The sequence below is a fragment of the Schistocerca gregaria genome, chromosome 4 (assembly GCF_023897955.1).
Source record: "Schistocerca gregaria isolate iqSchGreg1 chromosome 4, iqSchGreg1.2, whole genome shotgun sequence".
Taxonomy (NCBI): domain Eukaryota; kingdom Metazoa; phylum Arthropoda; class Insecta; order Orthoptera; family Acrididae; genus Schistocerca; species Schistocerca gregaria.
In genome coordinates this window covers 71,262,789-71,287,862 of record NC_064923.1, presented here as the reverse complement: position 1 = coordinate 71,287,862, position 25,074 = coordinate 71,262,789, and positions in this window count along the sequence as shown.

The window sequence follows — 25,074 nt, the reverse complement described above, 5'->3', positions numbered from 1 at the left end:
AAGAACAGTGAGGGCGTCACTGTGAATGTCACTCCATTAACCAGGCAAGTGTGCACAGCCATTACAGCATTGTCATCTATATCTATCTGATACTTGTATCAAGATTCGTATGTGTGCAACAAAATTCGATGGGACAAGCGAACACGGTAACGCATACAGGGAAGTGTCAAGCCAAAGCAGTCACACGTATTTAGTACCAATGCAATATATCAAGAGACAGTGCGGAACACTCCATGGCTTATAACATTCCTATGGCGTTGGCAAGGCAAGACACAGAACAGATCACGGTCGCAAGTCAACGACCTGAAATCGTATCTGGAAGAGACAAAATGTCAACTACAGGGCAAGTATACAAAGGTAACTGCGCACCGTTAAGACGATGCAATACACGCCTAGAAAGTCTGCAATACCCGATAGCACATCTACAAGCAGAAAGTAACAACACGGACACAACCGTGGAAGATGGAGTGCGGTGGTCGAGTCACTACCTCGTGGTGGAACAACAAATTCTGATAATGACCACTTCTTAACAGTCAGGAAGTTTCAGCATTGTAAAGAAGATGGGAACACATTGTCTCCGCGGACATTTTCAAGTACGTTTACCGGAACACTTCCCACTAGCGGACAAACTGGACTCATATGCACTCATATGGAAGATGCTGTCTCAGAAACCATGCTGAGAGTGGCAAGGGGCTACATCTCATATTACTTTTTTAAACCATCTTTTCTTAGAATCGTATAAAGTATGAGCTGCACCGAAAGTCCGTTTCCGAACATTCTGGCGAGAAGAGTCCAGTAAAATATTTTGAGAACAAGGCGAAAAGAAATCACTGTCTGGACACAACGTATGAGCACCGTTGGAATGGACAAGGCTGGGCAAAATAGTTCCAACCACGAAATCAAAACTTTAATGGTGCTCCACGTTTTGTTCGTGAACAACAGAATCAATTCAATCAAAGGAATGATGTGATTAGATAAGAAAAACACGCTTTAACTGCCCCTCAGCTTTTCATGTTTTTATTGTCACTTCACAATTGTAACCCCCAGTGTTTTGGAAACTAGATACAATAATCAGCTTTATCATGTGCATTTTATTTTTTAATTTAACTTGAGTGGAATTTCAGTATGACGTCACAGCACACCTTTCCAGCCTCAAAGAATGGCGATAGTCAAGTTTCGCTCCTTCAACATTCCATCAAACAGTAAACGAGGGAAAAAGAATTAATATAGGAAATAGATATTAGAGACAGTCATAGATGTTACGTATTCATGGCATGACGCTTGCAACGGGAGTGGAGAGAGAAGCTCACATTGATTTGTCTTCAGTCTTTCGTTTCCTGAGCTGCCCGACGCTCTTTTGTGTGGCGATATTTGTTCAGTCCGCAGTCGATTAATGGTTGCATTCGTCTGCAGTGTAGCGAAAAACTGTTAGTAAATCGGACAATGCCTCTGAAAGTAAGCCTTCGTGTTCTCAAGGTACTACAAGAGAACGTGAAGGTAAGAAGAGAAAACTATCCAGGTACTGTGATGAATATCTTCGTTACATATTTATGTACAAAGGCAGTGATGACAGTCAGCAGCCTGTGTCTGTCTTGTGATTTGAAGTACTGAACACCGAAAGCATGAAACCTGTTAATCTTTGAAGACATTTGAATAAGAAATATGAGGGACATGTTAGTAAGTCTATGGATTTTTTAAATAAACAAACTCAGGGAAATGAAACGCAGTAAAACTGTAAAGTAAAAGACTGTGGTGGTTATTAATACTGACGCAAAATCTACTTTAGCGTCGTATCATGTGTCGTTACTAACTGATAAACCTGGGAAACCCCCCCACACGGATGCGGAAAATTAACCCTGCCAGCTGCGAAAGATTTCTGTGCAACTATGGTAAGTGATACAGCTGCTAAGGAAATAAACTCACTTCCCCTTTCCAACGATACAGTTAAAAGAGGAATTGACAATATGTCTTTCAGCGTGAAGCAACAATTAATTTCAAAAATTAAACGTAGCTCATTTTATTCCTTACAACTTGACAAAAAAAAAAGACACGGAGGGAAAAGCAAATCTGTTGATTTTCAACCGTTTTGAGTGTAAAGAGGCAATTTGTGAGGAGCTTTTGTTCTGTATGGCGATTCTTCAAACATTGGCAAAGGATATGTTTTGTGTTCGTAATGAGTTCATGATAAACAGCGATATTCGGTGGGATAAATGTATAGGTATTACTTTGACGGAGCCCGTGCTTTTACAGGTTAGAAGAGTGACCTAAAGGCTCGAGTGACACGTTTAGCACCAGAAGTGTACTTGATGCTTCCTACACAGAGAAGCTTTAGCACCGAAAAAAAGCTGGAGGTTTTGAAATGTGGATGAAGTTAAAAAAAATGCTAATCTCATTAAATGACGCTCTCTTAATCCGCGACTTATCACAGTTTCATGTGAAGAAATTGCACTGAACACACTCAACTTTTCTTAAACACTGATGTCCATTATTTGTCAAGAGGAAAGGTTCTACATGATTTTTTCTCAATCTTTTAGAGAAGCAACATTCAAGTGAGAAATCGTGTGATTTTGATTAGTTGTGTAAAGTAGGCTATTTGGTGGCTTTTTCTTCTTTCTCAACGAACTTAACTTAAGATTGTAAGGAAAAAATGTTAATATCTTCGAGATTGAGAGGAAAGGTTAAGCTACAATTAATAAACTGCAGCTGTGGGTAGTACGAATACAAAACAATGGCTATTGATCATTTCCAGCGCTCAAGGATTTCACTGATTCTTTATGTGAAAAACCTCTGCTGAAGAGCACAAAACACTTCTAGCACACTTGAGAGCATTAGCTGGAATTTTTCGAGAATATTTCCGTTCTCACAACGTGGTAATTGTGTTCGATTGAAAAACCTTTAACTGAGTAGAAATGCATGATATACAAGGTATGAACCCCTCTGACACAGAACAAGATTAGCTACTGGAACTGTTCTGCGATACTTCATGGAAAAACGTTTTCAAAGAAAATAACTTTTTAACCTTTTGCCACACGTATTTTCTATATTACTGTACTATTACTATATAATTCAATTGAAATTTCGCTCACTAGAAAAAAATCGTGTATCTGTAGAACAAATTACTTATTCCATTGTTCTTCTTGGTGTTTTATTTCTCAGTGGTAATTCTAATTTGTACGTTTTTTAATACTATGGCCAGCCGCAGTAGCCGAGCTGTTCTAGGCGCTTCAACCGGAACCGCACGACCGCTACAGTCACAGGTTCGAATCCCGCCTCGGGCTTGGATGTGTGTGATCTCCTTAGGTTAGTTAGGTTTAAGTTGTTCTAAGTTCTTGGGGACTGATGACCTAAGATGTTAAGTCCCATAGTGCTCAGAGCCATTTGAACCATTTAATATTATGTGAAATTTCATAGAGCATTGCAAGAGGGTCCACAGATTACTTTCCAAATAGACGGGGGTCTGTGTCATCGGGAAGTTTGAGAATCACTGTCCTGGATGGTACTTCTGATCAAAAAAGACGAGAGTTAGAGAGTACACTGCATGGCAATGCAGATTCGAAGTAAAGAACATAATAAACCATTCATGATTCCACCCTATACCATACCATTATGTTACCGAAAACAAGTGTTTCTGGAGTTACGTAAAATGATGGACGTTAGGGTGGTACAATCAGCACGGTTCATGTACAGTAGATCACTAAAAATTGTTAATAAAAAGATGGAAGCATCAGACTTGTGCTTGACTCTAGGGAGAAGAATACAAAAATTTCGTGAGGTCACAGTGCATTACTATACACGAGGTCCAGCGTTTGGCAAATTGTGTTAGCATCAGAGTGTGATGGTACATTGCCCTCACTGCATTTGGTAGATGCTACCAATTTATTAGGATTCGATATCTCCTCAGCTGCGTCTATAAGGGCTTGGGAACAATTCTAGAAAGGAATTACAACAGAGATTAACTTTTTATGTCGATGATATTTTGATAGCAGAGGAAACATAGAATCAACAAAACCAAATATTAAGTAAACTCCTTCAAAAGTTAAAAGATCATGGGGTAACAGGAAAAACAGACACAGTTTCTGAGACATATCATTTCAGCCAAGGGCACTGCTCCAGAGCCAGACAAAATGGAAGTAGTCAGATAACATGATACACCCAACAATGGAAGAACACTGCGAGGATTTTTAGGGATTTTAAATCAATTGATACATTGGCCACAACATGCGTATCTGCACTGAACAGGTCGAGGAAACGCAGAAGTGGCTGTAACAAATCAGACTGGCTGAACACTTAAGTCCACAAACGAAGCACAGTGATGTAATGGAAACACAAAGATGCTGTCATACTGGTGTCACAAGAAGGGCCAGATACAACGCAACAGTAACTTTTCAGCCACTAAAGAAGCAGAAAGGAGCATCTGAAAGAAGAAGTTACGAAAGTCTGAAGTCTACAGGAGTGCCGACCAGACAGGAAAACTAGTACACATCATGTCATTGTTAGCCCCGCTGGATTAGTGCTCATTGGAAGTGCCAACCAAAATACGACACCTTTCTTAATCAATTAACCAATGATCTCAGTTGTAACTGTCCTATGGAGGCGAGGGGAGGTGTTATTTCAGTCCACTCTCTGTGCACCTAATTGTCTACGATCATCTATAGAGCTGCAAGTCTTGCTGGAGAGTTCTCTGCCACTGCAGCACTGCACGCCGAAGTGCGAATTTATTGATCATCACTGATGGGGTGCAAGGACCGCCATCAAGCTGCTGGTCTGCTTGACCAGTGGGGCCAAGTAACTGTTCGCCATTGTGCAGGGGAACCACTGTTACTCCTTGCCCCATTTCTACAGCTGACACTGATGCAGCCAGTCCATGTCTTGGTAAGGCAATGAGCACTTCGGGCTGGGATGGAGGGCAAATCTCCTGGGCACATACCTTCAACATCAATCACATCACTTCAGAGGTCACCTCGCAGAGCTCTTGTCACCATCGTCCATTGTGGGTAGCACCGGCTACGATCTGGAGGGGGGTGGACCCTGAATGGCCATGACCTAACGGCTGTTACATGGACCATCCACTAAGCAGCAGTACTGCTAGGTAAATGAATGCTGGGTGCTGTTGATGGAGCCAGAAAACCCCTGGCCCAACTGAGCAGTCAGCGTCCATGTAAAACAATTCTGTATTTTTGAACAATAACATTTTCTTGATACTCTCGAACATAAACCGATCATCATCATCACCAACAATGCTAGGCACAACACTGACTACTGTAAGGGTCTTGAACCAGATCCATATAGCAGTAACGTGAGCGAACAATAAATGGCGTTGATTGCTTTTCAATATTTCGTAACCTTATGCCATCATTACTTCTATTATTGCTATTCCACACTAGCAACAGTGTAGTGTGCTTTGCATATATACGAATTTTACAGTAACTCATTTATGTGCATTTGCCAGAACTGTTGAACATCCTATTTAATTACTCAGCCTGTATTTTATGACTACCGGCTGTACTTTTATGTGATGTATCCGCTCTTACCTCGATATGAGGACGTAAAACATGGGAATGTTGTTTACGCTCTTGCTGCTGCACACCTACACCGTAGGAGCACAAGATCCAAAGTTTCAGCATCATCTTATATCTCATGTATTAATGCACAAGACACCACATGTATTTTCTTAAACTTTTATTATCACTTTTATGGTCAAAGATATTACATTAAACACACGAAATAGAACAAAGTGTTTATTATAATCACGACAGTTTTCAGAACATTCCTGCGGATCAGGTCTATGTTATTCATGTTTTCCATGACAGAAAAGATGTATCTAGTAGGTACTACAACAGCATGCATATCAAATAATTGAAGAACCTTTTCATTTTGATGAAAGACTACATATCTAACATTAGACAGCAAGAACCATTTGTCAATAAAAATTTTCTAAAGACCTAAAGTTGAGAAGAACAGTCGTTTTACAACTGCTATTTAACGATGAGAAATTTAGGAAGATGTAATATCTGGGTTCGACTAGTGAAGACAACGCCCAACAACACATTGCTCGACCGTTGGCATTCTCTTATGTTTTCTGTGTGCTGGCATTACCTGCAACAAAAGAGTGACGTACATCATTTTACGGAGTATTGAAACATATTTTAAGGAAGTTTTATTTCTTAAGTAATTTCTGCGAGAATCTAGATATCTTATTCAGTATTGCTCATTATTTACTATATTGAGCCACTAATATTCTAAGCGATTGTGAGGTATTCGATGGATTGTATTGGAAAATCACTACCGTTGGGATAAATAATGTGGTTAAAGGTAAGTATTGGCTCTGACAGGGCTTACAAACTGTATAGATGGTTTAGAAAGGTTGCAAAGTCGCTGAGCTGCAACACAACATTCTTGAAAAGTGATTACATTGATCAATCAGCAGCTGTGTGTGTGTCATTTACAATGACAATGGCTGCCACTGTGTCAAGTCTGTGGAGGTGAGTAGTGTCTAATGTGATGACAGTACATTTCACTCATTCCAAGACCTTGTGAGCAAAGAGTATATGTGGACAACAACTAAATTTCATAAATTAGGGCTGCCAAAAACAGAAATTAGTTGTCGAAAGAGCCATGAAACTAAGATATAACATATGCTGGTTCACTGTTGGCATCTCAAATGACTGTTACTGCTACGTGAGTAACTATACAGCAGTGAGATACCAGAGTTCTTTATAGATTTAAAGGGACTTGGTTTAAAGGGACTCAGTTTAAAGGGTGGGATTTAAAAGCGCAGTAGTAGGTTATCAGTGGGAATTCAAGCCCAATGTCAAGCTCAATGTCAGTTATAGAGTAGCACGGAGAGCTGCATCAAACCAGTCTCAGGACTGAAGACCACAATAAAAACGTCGGTTATAAACGGTTTCTTATTTCATGGTCACTGATAAAGATTTCCATTGTCAGGTTACACACTTGGGATACGTACGTTCGACGTCACCCCCAGTTCCCTCCCCCCAGAGAAACGCTGGAATATATGTGTGGTACATTCGAAGTGATCCGAAGGAACTGCCTTCCTTCGCCTCCCCCTTGGACAAGTGAAATTTAAGTATCCCCTTCCCATCTTCGTCTTTTGTGACTACTGCACTTTAGTGGGCAGAGTTCACTTGGGATCTGTATATCATAGGAAAAGGCTCATGCTGTGTATATTTGTTAGTAACAAGGCCTATTCGTTAACAAAAATTTAATATTACATGATTTTTGTCATTTGAGGCACCTGCAGATACCACATCCTGGCATATATGTAAGTACTCTGGAACTTCCTGGCAGATTAAAACAGTGTGTCGGAGCGAGACTTAAACTCAGGACCTATGCCTTTCATGGGCAAGTGCTCTACCAACTGAGCCACCCAAGCACGACTCACGCCCTGTCCCCACAGCTTTACTTCTTCCAGTACCTCGTCTCCTACCATACAGACTTTATAGAATCTCGGTCTGGCACACAGTTTTTATCTGCCAGGAAGTTTCATATCAGTGCACACTCCGCTGCAGAGTGAAAATCTCATTCTGTAAGTACTCTCATTATTCTATAATTATACAGATTTATCATTGCTAAGCACCATTACATTACTAACATGTGTGTGTTTTGTGTGTGTGTGTGATGTCATAGTGTTGAGTCAGAAATGATGTAATTTGTTATTAATAAATAGATGTGGCCTACTCCTTTCCCTGTGATGTGTAGTTCTAGAGTGAACCCCATCCACTTGATGAAGATCAGGTGAGGGTGGGGCGCTTCGTTTTTTTTTGGTCCAGCGTGGTCTGGGAGGGGAGGGTCAGAGGAGGGGATAGGGATGCCCCTGGATGACCTTGAATGTACCACATTCATGTACCAGTGATTCCCCAGGGGGGGGGGGGGGGGAGTGATGGATGACCTTTAAAATGAATACCCAAATGTTTAACCTGACTCTGGATGTCCTTATCAGTGCCAAGAAAAGAAACGGTTATAACCGATACTGAGGTTGGATGTCCACTGCCTCTTTAAATCATCCCCCTTTAAATCATGTTAATTTAAATTGTATCCCTTTCAGAGGCGATTCTAAAAGTCGGTAAAGGGGGGGGGAGGGGTTGGGGGAATGGAATATCGCTTAACAAAAGGAGAGTTGGGGTCCACCGACAAACTGGTAAAATTTGGTTTTGCTTAAAGTACTTTCTGGTAACTGTTTGGAGTTCAGGGTAAAAAAAATCTATTTTAACAAATAATAAGAAGCCCATTTCAAGTTAAATGATATTGGTTTGTAAGCTATTTTGTGCTCTTATTCTTTTGTTAAAATGTGTTTCAAATACATTGCAACCTATATTGCTACATAATTATAAAAAAATGAATGAATCTGTTGGAGTGATATATTCGCTGATTTCTGAAGTCATTTTATTCCCCCCCCCCCCCCCCCCCCCCTTGCCGCCGCCCCTGATTCCTTTGAATATAGAAAGTTCCCTGCCATCTTACAGAGTGTTAAGAATAGTACTCCACTTGCCGTCGTGAGTACTAATGTAAACTAGAAAAAATTTTGATAAACTTATGCTTGTTGACATATGGAATATTCTGTTGCATTGTAGTCACCTGCCTGTTGATGCAATCAGTTTTTTTTAAGTTTTCGAGAAAGCACTGTAGGGCTGAATGTTGTAGCTTGGTAGACTTCTCAGAATTCCACCTCTGTCCAGCCATGAAGTTTGATAATTTTTTCCATTTTTAAATTATGGTATTTACTTTTTAAGTGGTGCTAACTTTCTCTGAAGTTTTAAAAATTACTCCAGAAAATTAAGGTTTTTCCAAATTTGAAAACATGTTCTAAGGTATACCATTCACATCTACCTACAGAATTTAAAAGAGTTTCAGTTGAGAAAATCTTGTCAGTACTGTCTATAATAACCCATATGTTACGTTATTACTCTACTACACACCAAAAATTCGTAGGTGAAATGAGATTATGCAGAAGTATTATCAAAAAGCAATTACAAATGAAATGCATTTTGAAATAAAGAGGTTTGGAAAACAACACAAATTTTGATTTTCTCGGCAGGTAAAATTGTTTGGACATTAAATAATCTCTGTTAATTCGCAAGTATTGTATGTTCCATGGTAAAAGAGATACTTCTGTTTCAAGGTACAACATGGTGTGTAATCTAAATGTTATTAAAATACTTGTAGCTGTAACAACACATACATTATAATCACCATAAAATTTTGTACTAAGGAATTAAGAATATATTCCTAACGGCTTTAATATATTATGTGCCACTTTAGCTTGTGGAAACTGAAATATCTACAAATGCTGCCCAAAACAGAACATTTTGCGTCACAACAACAAAACCTGTAGAAAATGGCGGAAACTGCTTATGGTGGTCTCTAGTGCACATTCCTTCATGTGATTCTAAAATCAATCACTCGATTGAAGTGCCGACCAAAGAACGCTGTGTTTTCTTAGGTAGGTACGACACTCTCCCCTGTAGAACAGTGGTGACACAATTCACTATACAAAATACACTATACACTATATCCAACACGCAGTTTGCTTTCAGAATAGCAGTATCCACAGAAAAGGCAATTCGTTCATTTGTACGTGAGGCGCCATCAGGATTAAGTGAAAGGTTGAGAACAATAAGCACATTCTTTGAGTTAACAGAAATTTTCAATCTGTAAGCCACATAATATTTCAATCTGTAAGCCACATAATACTTTTGCATAATCTAGAATATTGTGGGATTAGAGAAAAAGGAAAACAGTGGTTCACATTACATACGGAAAGCGGGAAGCAGAATGTTGTACTGCATTGTGAACGTACATGGAACAAGTTTGATTCTGACAGGCGTAATGTGAAGTGTGATGTGCCACATGGTTCTGTTTTGAGACTGTTGCTGTACTTGAAATATAAAAGTGATTTGCCACTGAACCTGATAGATGACTGAAAAATTTCTTCCTTTAAAGACGACAAGTGTTACTGCCAAAGACATGGGATGTAATATTAATCATGTAGTTAACAGCAAAATGCAATGCATACTCTTTCCAACACGAAAGCTTTATGAAAGCAATAATTTAATGTTATGAGGTTGTCAAAAATGAGTAAAGTCGACCATTTTAAATTGTAAGAACTGAGGATAGATGGAGGACTTTCTAGGAAGTATCACATTCAGGATCGTGTGCAGAAATTGAATGTTGCCATCTTCACGATAAGAATGCTTTCCAGTTTCCTCTGTCTCTGGCACTGAATTAACTTACACTCTATTATCTCATGTGACATTATATTTTTGCTCAGCTGTGTACACTCTTGAAGAATATTCTGGGGTCAGAAAACATTTGCCAGTTTGGTCTACAGTGACAGTTCGTGAACTTCATGAAGATCGTTCTTCTGGTGTCTCGAAACTCTAACTAATACATCCCTGTATATAAGAGGGATATTCAGAGAGTAAGGAACGATTGATCGCGGAATAGAAGCGACTGCAGAAATTCGAAATCCAGTGAAACTTTGCACAAATGTGTCGCTCAGTGTCTGTAGTATGCCTGTAGATAGCGTCACGCACACTCCTCAGTCCTGAGTGCACAATGAGCGGGTACAAGTGCTTACAAAAGTGTCTTCTTCGATGTATGGGTATCTGCCGAGAGATTTCGCCTGATTTCATGCAACCCCAGATAACGTACCTGTCGTGCAGTTCGTTCTTCATGGCAGTTCCTGGCCGTGCAGTGCAGGGGCAGTGAGGACGCTGCTTCAGCGTTTCCGATGAGAAGTGTTGGATCACCCACCATACAGACTGGACTCAGCACCATCTGATTTTCGCCTCTGGTCTAATGAACCACTGGCAATGAAGACAACATTTTGGCACAGACAACGAGTTGCAGTCAAGCGCCAAAAGTAGAAAGACTGTTGTCAGATACACCGGGTGATCAGAAAGTTAGTATAAATTTGAAAATTTAATAAACCACGGAATAATGTAGATAGAGAGGTAAAAATTGTCACACATGCTTGGAATGACTTGGGGTTTTATTAGAACAAAAAAAGTATTACTAGACGGTTGCAAGATCTCTTGCGAGCGTCGTTTGGAGATGATCGTGTGCTCAGCCGCCACTTTCGTCATGCTTGGCCTCCCAGGTCTCCAGAACTCAGTCGGTGCGATTATTGGCCGTGGGGTTATCTGACGTCGCAGGTGTATCGTTATCGGCCGACATCTCTAGGGATGCTGAAAGACAACATCCGACGCCAATGCCTCACCATAACTCCGGACATGCTTTACAGTGCTGTTCACAACATTATTCCTCGACTACAGCTAGTAATGAAGAATGATGATGGACATATTGAGCATTTGCTGCAAACGAGATCAGTTTTGCTTTTTCTTACTTTGTTATGTTAATTATTGCTATTCTGATCAGATGAAGCGCCATCAGTAGGACATTTTTTTAAAGTTTGTATTTTTTTTGGTTCTAATAAAACCCCATGTCATTCCAAGCAAGTGTGTCAATTTGTACCTATCTATCTACATTATTCCCTGGTTTATTCAGTTTCAAATTTATACTGACGTTTTGATCACCCTCTATATATAAGTGTAAGTAGTGTCTGTCCTTTCTAACATGTCTGAAAGAACAGATATCACGTATATATGATTAAGGCGAGGACGACCATTGATCACTCGAGTGCAAATGCATACTACGTTCAAACTCTTACGGGTATGGCGAAATGCCGTGAGTAATGAGGATAGTAGGCAAAAGGCGCTACATCATATTGCATGGATACATTGAGAATCTGCGACAGACTGGAGTCGTGCTCGTATAGTGTGTGCAGCTGCGACGACCACTGTGTCTGTGTGATGCAGTGGTCAGCGAATCTGACAAGTAAGCAGGAGACCTGTGTCCAGATCCAGGGCTGGCACAGATTTTCAACTTTCCCCATTGATTTAACTCAGTGCCCACTGGAAGCTAATGTCATCAAATCCTTTGTGTTTTGCTGCGGCAGATGACTAAGTCAGAGCGGCGACAATGTAGAGAGGTAAATGGAAGATGAAGGTACCTATTGCAAGTAAAAAAGATTTGATTTCCACTGTCGTTTTCATTTTGCGGCCGACCGTTCCTTACTATCCGAATAGCCCTAGTATATGCCCTTATACAATCTGTATTTGACAGTAATGAATCTTGCGGAAGAAGCTGCAGCACTAGACAGATGAACGATTTGCATCTGGATAACACTTTTTTTTAAAGTATTGTACAGAAAGCTGAGTATTAGTCAGAAGGTTTCATTTTCAATAAGCTTCCAGCAGAACTGAAAAACTTGAATGATCAATCCCAAATATTCAAGAAAGGTGAGAGGTATCCTTGTAGCACATTCCTTTCGTTCCATAGAGTGTTCCTCCCACTAGTTGTGATCTTTTCTGTGTAATGTATTGTTTCTGCATATAACATCAAACCAATCCTTCTCACAGTCTTCTGACATGCCCTGATGGATAAGCTCATTCTCCTTCTCAACATGCCAACAATCTTGGACTATCCAGATGAAGCATTTTCTACGACTCTCCCTTCATTTAACCTTGCATTGTCCGCCCCAGGTAGCGGAGTGGTTAGCGCGACAGAATGTTAATCCTAAGGGCAAAGATTCGATTCCCGGCTGGGTCATAGATTTTCTCCGCTCAGGAACTGGCTGTTGCGTTTTCCTAATTATCATCATTTCATCCCCATCGACGCACAAATCGACGAAGTGGCGTCAAATCGAAAGACTGACACCTGGAGAACGGTCTACCCAGTGTGAGGCCCTAATCACGCGACATTTACATTTAGTCACACCTCGCATTTTCGACAAGCCTTACCACATGACAAGCCCATTGTCTAAACTGGCTCTCACAGTTTCTGTAATCAGTTGTACACCCATCTATCATACACTTCTTGATCTGCCTGTTATTCTCTATTTCATCCATCTTCACAATATTCTCCTCATCAGACGCCTTTCAGATAAGTCCAGTTTCTTGTTACACAACTATCAAGCTGCCCATGGCTCAGCAGTGATGAGTATATTGCAGACTGAAAAAAGTATCTTCTCTTTCGAATAATGCTGTAATTTACAGTATGTTACAGAATATGCTCCCATGTAGCATGATGTTCTTCAGTGATCTGAAACTTAATCCTCATGGAATCAGTTCTGTCTTGGGCATCAGCTTGCCTCCCAACTTGTTTTAAAGGGTCAAATATTTTAGATGTGGTACAGTGTACAAGCAAAACATGTTTACTGAGTTATCTGCCATGCAGGCAGTTACTCGTTTTATTTAACTATTGTTTTATGTTGCATTCACCAGTACTGTGCAGTTTGCAGTGTGGGTTCTGGGAAACACTATAGTGTAATGATTGAAACTAGAACTGGTGTATGTCTCATAACACTATGCTGAAGAGAGCAAATGTTGTATTTATTATTTTTGTCATTGTCATTCTGAACTTTACTAGTATATGTTACTCTTAAAAAAGGGTTACTGCTGGATATAAAATTAACATTTACTTAAAATTAATTTCTTAGAATATTTTAGAAAATTTATTAACATCAGTTCCTTTTCATAGCACCTCAAAATTGTTTATTTCTGAAACACAGGATTCTATAAATATATAAATTTTGTATTAAAAACGCACGCCTGTTAAAATTTCTTTAAATGTATATCAATATTTTTTAAAAATGGAACTGCATATCTGGACCCTACACAGGTTTAAAAATTATTTGTAAAGCTATTTATCAATCATGCTAATAATGGCATATGTAAATTGCCTTTACAATGTGTTGGAAGGAACCAGGTATTGAGCCTGAGTGATTTTGTGCATATGACTAGGTGTGGATGTTACATCATGTCAGTTATATTGAGTATTAGAGTAACATGCAGTACAAGTTTGTTTGACAGAACTGATGCATTTGTGAAAAGTTATAATTTCGATTTAAGACTAGTCAAATTCAATAAAATTCTTGTTAATCAGTTTCCATATTTGACATCATAAATGCATGAAAATCCAAGTTTATTTGTACTGGATTGAAGCAAGTTTAAAAAATCACACTGACTACAAAATGTGGGACAAAGGTAGGTAACCATCTGTTAGAGTTTAGGTGAATATTTGTAATAAGCTTGTTTATTCTGCAGTCATTTTTAAGACATTGTATGGTTTACTCATAAAATGAACACATTTGGATTACAATCTACTCTGTCAATACAGAAATTACCTCACAACACAGATGACCCCTAATTTATATACGATTTCATTGGTCGATACTTACGCCAAATTGAAAAAGTAGTCAGTGCAGAAATGTTGATGAACATGTATCTGCAAATATTAATTGACAATGGCTTAGAAGCTGTAGTAGGCCTTTGGTGAATGCCAATAGATCTTTGATTTTGAGAATATTTGACACACATATTAATAATGGCTTTAACTTTTAAGAAATTCTTAGTGTTTTGGGAACTGGAAGTAAAGAGTCTAGTTAAATACTGTCGAGTAAAGTAGCCTGCATCGTTCAGAACTGTGATAACTTGTTCTGACAAGAGATGCATCCCAGATATAATGACTAAAATCGAACAAAACCGTTTTTAAAACTTGGATATGTATCTGTTCTACCACCCATCTGCAATAATTTTCATTTGTGTGCAATTGATGTCCAAGGTTAAAGAACAGAAAAACAACAGAAGCAGAAGCCACTGAAGACAAAACGCTGTCTGCACACAGTTATGACTAGCAGATGCACAAGAGTAATAAATGAGAAATTATTTAGCAATAAGCTAACCATTTGATTAAACACTGCAATTTGATGCCTGTTGTTATTTCTTACTATGTCATATTATCAATAAAGAAGTTTCTGCACTGTTGCACATTCTTCCCTCATCTGTCACCAGGGTACAGTTAGTTTTGACAAAGAGATTATGACACAGTGGAATGGAATAGTAAACACTCTTAACAAGAGCGACATGTAGATATGACAGATATTTTTCAGTGTGTCGACATTGGTGTAGGCCAATCTCAAAAGCCATAGTGATCACAACAACCAGATCTTTGACATGAGCTTTACTTCCAATGTGGTTTAATAATTTCCTTGAAACTCTCCTCATCGAAAAATTGGAATAAAAAGTATGATAACACTGAAACTTTTATTTTTGGAAATCTAACAATAAGTTACTGCAATCCTTATTTTATATTGACTGAAGCCAATGTTTATGTTTTTACCAAATAATAAATCATTCATGACACTTGCGAATCAGCTGGAGTAAAGCACCTATCTACTAGCCGACGCTTAGTTCATGAAGCTATGGTTAACTAGCCCTGCAAACACAAGAAAAACCAAGATCCCATTGGTGGGAAATTTAGAAATACAAAATGGTGGTTGTGGGATGCAAGCAGATGGTGGAAATTTTAAAAAACAGCAAGCTTTCAGAACTGGCTCCATTGTGCAAGTGGAAATTAAAAAAAGGATTAAAATTCAAAGATGGTGGAAACAGCTCACATGTGGAAACAGCCATGATGGCATCCTGTTCCAAGGTAGGTAAATAATCTTCATTTAAAGCCATGTTCAAGAACATCCAGATGACCTGTGTCGAAAATACATAAGCATATATCTCAAGCAACACAATGTTATTTCCATGTTGAAAATATCCATCAAAATTACTGCCTAAGACATGACTCTGGACTCTGAAATTAATTGCCCCAGTGCTATTTCCACATCAAAATTAATGTTTAAACCAAAAAAAATGTTGAGCAGACCGCTGACACTTTAGTTTATGGTTAGAGGAGACAATGTACAAAAATGAAGATTATCAACCCCATAAGGGTACAAAAAACATTTTGACTAAAATATTACGGTAACCAGGGAAGTAGTGATAGTTGACTCAAATAAATTAGCAGACTGAATTACTGTTCTGTAATTGACAGCTACTGGAAAGGTGCAGTTAATGTGCAGCTTAACAGTAGATGGCTAAAAGATGAGGTGGACTCTCAAATAAAGTACCAGTGTGATACTTACTTCCATGTCTAAATTTTCTGTAATATTTATCAGAGTGTGTAAAGATATTTACATTTAGATCTTAGCCTCATCTGAAGCTATGTTACTGTGCAGTCCTAAAGCGTCGACTGGACACCGACCAGCAAGGCGCTGCGCCACGGGATCAAGAAGGCACTGATGCACACGACAGTGGAAAGAGTGTGCAGTGCCACACCTCCAAGAAGACAGAATTCAGCGCCCGCTGTCAACGCTGGCTTAACCAGCCGCCCAACGCTGGTGGGCCCCCAGTTCAGTCGCAGACTTCGAGAGCTTCACTACTGAGTAATAGGAAGACAATAATTAGCCTGCGTTTTGCGAGTAATAATAGAGTGTCAATGTATTTGCACAGGAACCACAGAAAGACTCTTAGTAACGAGAAGTTATGTTTGTTTCCGACTGGAAACAAAGAATTCAGTTTATCTGAGAGTGTTACGTAGAGATTATTTTGGATTCCTGCCTGTGGCCATCGCAACTTCTCTCTTTTCTTGTTTGTGTCACTGTTGATTCTCACAGTGGCCGATACAATATCTGCCGACGGGGATTACAGAACCAACGCTGCCATCGCTCTTCGCTGCTCCATCACCGCACATCACTAATATTTCTCTCTTTTCTTTCAGAGGAGCATTGCTATTAATTCCGTTCTTTCTTGCAGACTAACCGCAACGATTCCGTATTTGTGTAGTTGCCTTGCTTCTCATTGTTTTGTTGTGACGCTTCTCTCATTAAAATGTCCTCTAACCTGCGTCCTACACCATCTGTGCCTATGCCTCCGATTGCTGCCAGCTTTGGTCTAATGCAGTTTATTCAGTTTTGTCGGTCCATTATGGCCAGGGGACATCGGCTGGCACGTACTTCTCAATTCAATAAACTTTACCAAACAGCCGTGTATTTCAGGTTATTTTAGTTTATTTCGAACGCAACCTGTTTCAGCAATTCAATTTGCCATCTTCAGGCCCCATACGCGTTTTGCGAATCAACGTGCTTATCGTATAGCACCATAAAACTGGATACCAATCGTTATGCAACTCGTTCATACGAAAGGGTGTATCCCATAAGCTCGCTGATTCGAAAAAGAAGCGTATGGGGCCTGAAGATGGCAAAAAGAGTTGCTGAAACTGGTTGCGTTCGAAATAGAATAAAATAAAATAACCTAAAGTATACGGCTGTTTGGTAGAGTTTATTGAATTAAGAAGTTTTTCATTTCTTGTCAATGGCTGGTACAGAAGTTTACTGCCTCGCTCAGAAATTGTTACCAACTTGTAGGCTGGAGTTGCTGGTATTTGAAGATTTAGTTTCCGCTCTCACTAAGTACACTCCTGGAAATGGAAAAAAGAACACATTGACACCGATGTGTCAGACCCACCATACTTGCTCCGGACACTGCGAGAGGGCTGTACAAGCAACGATCACACGCACGGCACAGCGGACAAACCAGGAACCGCGGTGTTGGCCGTCGAATGGCGCTATCTGCGCAGCATCTGTGCACCGCCGCCGTCAGTGTCAGCCAGTTTGCCGTGGCATACGGAGCTCCATCGCAGTTTTTAACACTGGTAGCATGCCGCGACAGCGTGGACGTGCACCGTATGTGCAGTTGACGGACTTTGAGCGAGGGCGTATAGTGGGCATGCGGGAGGCCGGGTGGACGTACCGCCGAATTGCTCAACACGTGGGGCGTGAGGTCTCCACAGTACATCGATGTTGTCGCCAATGGTCGGCGGAAGGTGCACGTGCCCGTCGACCTGGGACCGGACCGCAGCGACGCACGGATGCACGCCAAGACCGTAGGATCCTACGCAGTGCCGTAGGGGACCGCAGCGCCACTTCCCACCAAATTAGCGACACTGTTGCACCTGGGGTATCGGCGAGGACCATTCGCAACCGTCTCCATGAAGCTGGGCTGCGGTCCCGCACACCGTTAGGCCGTCTTCCGCTCACGGCCCCCTACATCGTGCAGCCCGCCTCCAGTGGTGTCGCGACAGGCGTGAATGGAGGGACGAATGGAGGCGTGTCGTCTTCAGCGATGAGAGTCGCTTCTGCCTTGGTGCCAATGATGGTCGTATGCGTGTTTGGCGCCGTGCAGGTGAGCGCCTCAATCAGGACTGCATACGACCGAGGCACACAGGGCCAACCCCCGGCATCATGGTGTGGGGAGCGATCTCCTACACTGGCCGTACACCTCTGGTGATCGTCGAGGGGACACTGAATAGTGCACGGTACATCCAAACCGTCATCGAACCCATCGTTCTACCATTCCTAGACCGGCAAGGGAACTTGCTGTTCCAACAGGACAATGCACGTCCGCATGTATCCCGTGCCACCCAACGTGATCTAGAAGGTGTAAGTCAACTAGCAGCAAGATCTCCGGATCTGTCCCCCATTGAGCATGTTTGGGACTGGATGAAGCGTCGTCTCACGCGGTCTGCACGTCCAGCACGAACGCTGGTCCAACTGAGGCGCCAGGTGGAAATGGTATGGCAAGCCGTTCCACAGGACTACATCCAGCCTCTCTACGATCGTCTCCATGGGAGAATAGCATCCTGCATTGCTGCGAAAGGTGGATATACACTGTACTAGTGCCGACATTGTGCATGCTCTGTTGCTGTGTCTATGTGCCTGTGGTTCCGTCAGTGTGATCATGTGATTTATCTGACCCCAGAAATGTGTCAATAAAGTTTCCCCTTCCTGGGACAATGAATTCAAGGTGTTCTTATTTCAATTTTACAAGTCGCTGCAGCTGGTTACAAGTTCTTCTAATCTCTGTAAAAGGCAGACAAGTCAGGCCGCCCAGGGATCACTGAACTTCCGCGTTTAACACGACAGTGTCGTCTTCAGTATAGCTGTGCACAGTACTACAGTGACACAATGATTCATAATTCAATTACATCCAATATGCCAGACATTAGGATTCGTGAACAAATTCTCAAATATCCTGATCCCACTTTGAAACAAGCGTGACAAATTATTGAACATCAGGATTCGTGTGAGAGTCTTGGAAAACTTTGAGGTAGCGCCCATGTGCAGTGCAACGCAAGTGCACAATAGGTGTGGCCTAGCAACCGATCACTACATACTAAGTAGCCATCGCGCCATGGAAAAATTGAGAATGTGTCAACGCATGTTTCTGCTATGAAATCATGTCCCATCTACTTTTCCACGCATAAAAGACAACATTGCCCTTCGCAGAACGCTACTTACTTTGACTGTGAAAAGCCAGGTCATGTAAAGTCTTTGTGCTTGCAACAGAAAAAGAACTCTAACCACGTTCGCTCTAACAATGTTGTAAGCGCGGATCACCTTCCACTTAGTGAAAGCAGTATTTTCTAAATCGACTACCGGTACTAGTAATGAGCAATTGAAGGATGTACCTTCACCCCACCTGAGGGCTGTACAACGGCAGCCAAACTGCCTGTGAACTATTCATCGTCAGGTGTTGTGTACGAGTCCAGTTAGACACTGGCGCTTCCATGTCGCTGCGTAAACGTGCCACTTATGAACTGTTTGGCTCGCCACAGCTGACAAAATCTTGGACACAAGTTACTGCAAATAACAGTCAGGACATTCCAGTGCTCGGTACATGTAGTTTGCCTGCCACATTCCAGTCCCACACCAGAGAAGTGACACTAACAATTTTGCGTATGCGGGACTGAACATATTTTTTGCGTTAGATACATTCGATTTATTTGGTCTTCAGGAAAATTCACTTTTTGTTTCGACTTTAAACCCAGAAGACAGTGTTACTCAGTTGATTGCTGAGTTCCCTGATTTATTTTCTAAAGGACTTGGCGGAGCAAATAATTTTGTGGCAGATGCTATAATGAAGGACAATGCACAAGTTACGTCTTTTCAGGCACGTCTCGCCCCTCCTGCAATTAGAGACATTGTTCCAAGTGAATTTAAAAAATGGCAAGACAATGGTGTTATTGCTCATATATAGACTACTCAATGGGCTTCTCCCTTGGTAACCCTACCAAAGCCTTTAGGAAGACTTCGTCTTTGTGTTGTGAGTCCACAAACAATAACTGATATTTATCCGTTGTCTCGCCCTAAGGAATTAATGAACAGACTTGGTGCAGGCCGCTGGTTTTCAAAAATTTCTTATGCGATACGTATTTGCAAATTCCGCTAGATGAGGAGTCTAAGAAAGCGTTTCTGGTCAACACACATTTAGGGTTGTTCAAATTTTTGTGCCCACCCTTTGGCAGCACTTCCGCACCTGTCGTATTCCAACACTACTTAGAACAGCTTACTGCAAAACTTCCATTCTGTTCAAATTACTTGGACGATATTGTGGAGTCAGGACGTACACCGGAGGAACATAACAGTAACTTCCGTACGCTTTTTCAAGTACTTTCAGTTGCCGGTCTGAAGTGTCACCTGGACAAATGTGTCTTCTTTAGAATGAAATTCAATACTTAGACCATGTTATTAATAGCCATGGTGTTCATTCCCTTGCTGCCCACTGTGGCCGAGCGGTTCAGTCTGGAACCGCGCGACCGCTACGGTCGAAGGTTCGAATCCTGCCTCGGGCAATGATGAGTGTGATGTCCTTAGGTTAGTTAGGTTTAAGTGGTTCTAAGTTCTAGGGGACTGATGCCTCAGATGTTAAGTCACATAGTGCTCAGAGCCATTTGAACCATTTGTTCATCCCCTTCAATCACATTTGCTGGCCACTCGGGACCTCCCTGCCCAGCAGAACGTGACGGAACTGCAGTCAGGTCTCTGGAAGATGACGTATTATATCCGATTTATATCCAACGTAGCTCAGATTGCGACTCCGTTGCATCGTTTGCGCCTGAAGAATGTGCCTTTTGGTTGGGGCAAAGAGTATCACGGCGCGTTCCAGAAACACAAAACTGCCTTGTTGTGTGACGGATGCCTTGTTCATTTCAGTTCCGCTAAGCCTGTGGTTTTGGCAGCGGACGCGTCTTCGCACAGTATTGGAACAAAGTTCTTGCACGGATTTGGTTCACAGGGTAGGCCGATCGCTTTCGCTTCCAAGTTATTGACCAAGACTGAATGTAACTATTCCCAAATCCTGAAGGGGGCGCTAGCTATTATCTACGACGTGACAAAGTTTCACCATTATCTGAAGTATTACCTACTGGACTGAAAGCCACGTTACTCTCTGTTTCATCTGTCCAAAGCTGTTCCGCTGTGCACTGCTCAGAAGCGGCAACGTTGGGCTTTGTTACTATCACAGAGTCACTACGAAATACTGTACCAGCTCACGTCGGCCGGCCGGGGTGGCCGAGCGTTTCTAGGCACAACAGTCTGGAACCACGCGATCGCTACGATCGCAGGTTCGAATCCTGCCTCGGGCATTGATGTGTGTGATGTCCTTAGGTTAGTTAGGTTTAAGTAGTTCTAAGTTCTAGGGGACTGATGACCTTAGAAGTTAAGTCCCATAGTGCTCAGAGCCGTTTGAGCCCACGTCGAAGCATGCAAATGCTGACACCCTTTCTCGCCTTCCTGTTGGTCCTGAATGCTCACACCACATCTTGTTGTCGGACCGAAGCGCCGGACACTGACTTTTACAGGCTTTTGCACTGTACCGGAGAAAAATTGCACAGTGCACAGAATCACACACTGACTAGAACCTTTGGTGCACTGCATCCGTACTGCTTGGCCTCGTTCAGTGAAACAGTCAGAATTCTTTTGTGCATCGGTAATTTGCTCGTTGGTACAGCCTCTTCGTCCAGCATGGTGTGATTTTATTGCAAACTGTGGACAGTCGTGTGCTTATTCCTAAAGTATTGCAAAAGGATGTTTTGTGAGTGCTCGACCAAGGACATTGGGGAACTTTACGCCCAAAACAGTTAGGACGCGGGCAATGTACTTGACTGGGCATGGATGTCCACATTGAACAGATCATGTCACTGTGTTGCGCTTTTGTTGAAACTCTACTGGCCACACCGCAAAAGTTTTCAGACTCAATCGCCAAGACAACGAGTGGATATTGACTTTGCAGGTATCTTTTGGAACACTTGTTGGCTTATTGTTGTGGACCATTTTAGCAAATATCCATTTGCAGTGCCCATGAACTGGACTACATCGCGTAGCACCGTCAGGCTTTCTCACCTATTTTTTGCTTGGAAGGCTTGCTGAAGTGTTGGTTACAGACAATAGCCCACAATTTACGGTTCACTTCTATAGAGCCAAGGGTACTACTCACCTTAACCAGAGCTCCATTTCATCCTCAGTCAAACGGAAAAGCTGAACGATCTGAGCGTCTGTCAAGCAACAGATGAGCATACTACACTACTGCCCATTAAAAGTGCTACACAGAAGAAAAGCAGTTGATAAACGGGTATTAAATAGACAAATATATTATACTAAAACTGACATTTTCACGGAATTTGGATGCATAGATCCTGAGAAATCAGTACCCAGAACAACCACCTCTGGCCGTAATAACGGCCTTGAAATGCCTGGGCATTGAGTCAAACAGAGCTTGGATGGCGTGTACAGGTACAGCTGCCCACGTAGCTTCAACACGATACCACAGTTCATCAAGAGTAGTCACTGGCGTATTGTGACGAACGAGTTGCTCGGCCAACATTGGCCACATGTTTTCAGTTGGTGATAGATCTGGAGAATGTGCTGGCCAGAGCAGCAGTCGAAAATTTCCTGTATCCAGAAAGGCCCGTACACGACCTGCAACATGTGGTCGTGCATTATCCTGCTGAAATGTAAGGTTTAACAGGGATCGAATGAAGGGTAGAGCCAAGGGTCGTAACACATCTGAAATGTAACGTCCACTGTATAAGGTGCCGTCAGTGCGAACAAGAGGTGACCGAGACGTGTAACCAATGGCACCCTATACCATCACGCCGTGTGATACGCCAGTATGGCGACGATGAATACACGCTTCCAATGTACGTGCACCGTGATATCGCCAAACATGGATGCGACTTCCACGATGCTGTAAACAGAACCTGGATTCATCCGAAAAAATGACTTTTTGCCAGGTTCGTCGTTGAGTACACCATCGCAGGCGCTCCTGTCTGTGATGCAGCGTCAAGGGCAACCGCAGCTATGGTCTCCGAGCTGATAGTCCATGATGCTACAAACGTCATCGAACTGCTCGTGCAGATGGTTGTTGTCTTGCAGACATCCCAATCTGTTGACTCAGGGATCGAGATATGGCTGCACGATCCGTTAGAGCCATGCGAATAAGATGCCTGTCATATCGACTGCTAGTGATACGAGGCCATTGGGATCCAGCACGGCGTTCCATACTACCCTCCTAAACTCACCATTTCCATATTCTGCTAACAGTCATTGGATATCGACCAAGGCGAGCAGCAATGTCGCGATACGACCGCAATCGCGACAGGCTACAATCCGACCTTTATCAAAGTGGGAAACATGATGGTACGCATTTCTCCACCTTACACGAGGCATCACAACAACGTTTCACCAGGCATCGGCGGTCAACTGCTGTTTGTGTCTGAGAAATCGATTGGAAACTTTCCTCATGTCAGCACGTTGTAGGGTGTCGCCACCGGCGCCAACCTTGTGTGAATGCTCTGAAAAGCTAATGATTTGCATATCACAGCATCTTCTTCCTGTCGGTTAAATTTCGGGTCTGTAGCACGTCATCTTCGTGGTATAGCAATTTTAATGGCCAGCAGTGTATTTGCTTCACACACATGGGAACAAGCGGTGCCGCTCTTCCTCGCAACGTGCTGCTCTCAGCCCCGCAATGGTCCGTCGCCAGCAGAACTTTTACGTGACGAGCGCCACCGCAAGCTGCTCCAGCTGCTGCATCCGCTGAAGCGGACAGCGCTTCGCACCCTCCGGAAGTATTGGTCTGCACCTAATGGTTCTATTCTTTTGAGAGTCTTCAGTCGCACCAGGCGCCGCGGGAGTGGTTTTTCGAAATTTGGACGCTTATGGATATTTAATTCGAGACCCTGCGGGGTTGTTGCGCCTCAATCAGAACCAGATTCGTGATTGTCGACTGCAAGATTCTTCCGCAGGTATTCTCTTCTCAGATTCGCATCCTACCTGGATCTTGCGGCCGGAGCAGCCTAACCTGGGTGCCTCTTCGGCACTGGCTGTGGCAGCAATGGAGCTGGACGCATCGTATTGGCCACTGCACCAGTTCAACTTCTCGGCGCCCGCCGAGGACCCGACGCTGTCGTCATCGCCACCCTGTCCGCTTCTCGTCCGACCGTCTCCGGAAGAGGGTGGGCGCCCTTGGGGCGGTTCTCCGACGGATGGTCTCCTCTGAGCGCCCTACGGATCTCGGGACGCGGTCGGGGGTTCGGCGTCGGTCCCATGTGCGGCTCCCACCAGGTTCTCATGCCATCCAACTTCTTGCCTCACCCCCCCCCCCCCCCCAACCTCTCCATTGTCGTAACATGGCTGCCTACAAGATAACAGTATTTTGATAAATAATACAGACAATTTTTGTTTATTTAAAGCATAGTACAAAGATAGACAAGGACTGCTCACATCAGTAGTGCCAACATGAGAGACACACATATTTTCCAACTGTTATAGAATGAGCATGTTATGACAGTGGTACCAAGTGCATTTTGTTCTCAATACCTTTGCATAGTTTGATATACACGGCGGTCCATTGATCGTAATCAGGCCAAATATCTCACGAAATAAGCGTCAAACGAAAAACCTGCAAAGAACGAAACTTGTCTAGCTTGAAGGGGGAAACCAGATGGCGCTATTGTTGGCCAGCTAGATGGCGCTGCCATAGGTCAAACGGATATCAACTGCGTTTTTTTAAAGAACAACCCCAATTTTTATTACATATTCGTGTATTACGTAAAGAAATATGAATGTTTTAGTTGGACCACATTTTTCGCTTTGTGATAGATGGCGCAGTAGTAGTCACAAACGTATGGCTCACAATTTTAGACGAACAGTTGGTGCCAGGCAGGTTTTCTAAATTAAAATACAGAACGTACGTACATTTCAACATTTCATTTCGGTTGTTCCAACGTGATACATGTACCTTTGTGAACTTATCGTTTCTGAGAACGCACGCTGTTACAGCGTGATTACCTGAAAATACCACATTAATGCAATAAATGCTTAAA